Raw genomic sequence first — 2,656 nt, 5'->3', positions numbered from 1 at the left:
GTGATGAGAAGATTAAGGTTAAGGGGGCAAAATTTGATCAAATGAATTTTTGGACTAGAAAATATATATGTCACATAAGTCAATCTTAATTAACTAAGCCTTTATCCCCCCCCCCCCCACACACCAAAGAATCCACTTTAACTTAATTTTTTTTTTTTTTTTAATATCTTAACATTTTGACATTGTCAGTCATCTCTTTATGAATGTTACCTCTTTTCAATCCAACGACCTATAACTCATTTTCCATTTTCACTTATACTTTTTCACGGTAATAGCCTTTTTAATGATTTATCAACTTCACGGACTAATAATTTTTCGAATTTTCTCAGTTACCATATCAACTTAATAACTCAACTATAACTATGAAGTGAAAACTTTAATAAAAAATATGTAGTGAATATTATTATTTTTAGAGTCCATGGGTATAAGGCCCAAAATAATGTTGAAAAAAGATTTGGGGTCCAATCTTCCCAAAAAATAGGTTTTTAGTCCTGTTGCACTTTGGACCAAAAATCCTTAATATATTAAACAATATACCGTCCCTGTCCCAAACTGAATTCTCGCGATTTTTTTAATGTGGGGCCAGACGAAATTTTAAACTGCATTTTGTATCGTGATTTTTGGTTTTAAAAGGGAAACGAAATCATCGATTTTCTCTCTCATCGAATCTGTTTTGGAAACGAAATCAATTTGCGTGATTCGGGGGATTAAATAAGAAATAATGGATATTTTCAAATCAATTTTCTCTCTTTACAGATTTGGAAATCAAATCAACTTTCTATTTCTTACTATCTAATTTTTTTTCGATTCAAATCAATTTTCTCTCATTTAACTTTCAGATTTGGAAATAGTATATTTTCTGGGATCAATTTAGCGTGATTTGGGGGTTAATATACAAAACGTATATATCACTTTCTCTGACTTAACTTTCAGATTTGGAAAGAGTATATTTTTCTGGGATCAATTTAGTGTGATTTGGGGGGTTAATATACATAACCTATATATCACTTTCTCTCATTTAATTTTCGTTTTTTTACTTATACATAACCAAACATCCCTTACAAACTATGAAACATGTTCATAAATTATGTACAATTTACGAACATTACAACATCATTTGTTTTCGTTTTTACTCATACATAACCACACATCAAATACAAATTATGAAACAAGTTCGTAAATTATGTGTTATTTATTACGAAGAAACCATCATTTGTCATGTATACAACGTAATTTATCCAATATTTCACATTATTTATACCAGAACTTAATGTTTTTTACACAGGTAAACTGCAGTATCTTCTTAACTATCTAAGTCATTCAACAAACGAACCGAATCTTCTCTGATGGAAATTTAATCATTTTTGATGAATTTGAAATCATGCCCCGTGTTTACACTATATTGTCGAAGAGCATATCGAAATGCTTTTATACCACCAGGAAACAACTGACCAGTTTCAGTAAATATTTTATCCGAACCATCAGATTTTAGTTTCGTAGTCTTATATAGATTTGATGATTATGTAGAAAATTCCATCTGTAAAATCAAATCTACACACAGAAATACAAATACATTAATTAACAAAACATATAATGTACTATAAACGACATGTATAGTTTCGTAATTATGTATAATGTTTGTCAAACTTCATCAGGTTTTGGAACTAACAGATCTTTAGTCTGAATAACATGGCCCCTGTTTGTGAAAACAATATGCGTTATTTTCCATAGATTATATATAATGTTAGAACAATTACACGATGTTTTTGATATTAATGTTAAAGTACATATAATCGTTCACAAAATACACAATGTTTACATTCTGTTATAAAAACTTTGTACGAAAGATATATGAGTCAGTACTTGAAAATATGCAAAATTTATTATAAATTACAGATAGTGTACATTCTGTTATGAAAAATCGTACGAAATAATATCTAGTTCATAAATGGTACGGATACAAAGATCTAATATGAAGAAATATCAGAAAATCAACATCGTTAACCTAAATTTAATGAAAAATCAACATCCTTAACAAAAAAAAATCTAATGAAAAATGAAATGGTAATTGGATACAAACATAACATAATCGAATATAATGAATTAGTAAACAAGGATTAAACATTAAGATCATAAACCGGTAATGAAGTTCTTAGAGAGAGAAAATAATGAATAAGGATGAATTTTTGAAAAGATGATACAAAGATGAAAACTATTTCTTAATGAAAATCGGAAATATCTTTAAAGATGATGATGAAAAACAGTTAATAGAAAGATTTAGCTTATTACCTTAAGATAAGATGCAACTTTTGATCGTATATAAGAGTACGAACTGAAGGTATAGAAATGGAGATTGCAGCTGGTGTATTAGATTAAAATGAGATCTCAAGCTTCTGTTATGAAAAACGAGATTGAATATAGGTTTCGGTTTTAGGAAGATCATAAATTGGTTTCCGTTTTGAAGATGAATGAAGATAATGTTTACTGTTATTAGAATCGTGATTGGAGAGAGAAAGTGGGAGAAAAAAATGAAAACCGTATATTTAGGAATTTGATGGAAAAAGATTGTTTGATTACATATAAGGTTAGTTTAGGTATTATGATTTAATAAAACTTTTAGGGATTTGTGTTTTCTCTCGAGATGGATACAAAATGA

The sequence above is a fragment of the Eschscholzia californica genome, unplaced genomic scaffold (genome assembly GCF_041429995.1).
Source record: "Eschscholzia californica isolate CP2 unplaced genomic scaffold, dmEscCali1.0.p SCAF_2, whole genome shotgun sequence".
In the NCBI taxonomy this organism is placed as follows: domain Eukaryota; kingdom Viridiplantae; phylum Streptophyta; class Magnoliopsida; order Ranunculales; family Papaveraceae; genus Eschscholzia; species Eschscholzia californica.
Note: the sequence above shows the minus strand (reverse complement) of the source record.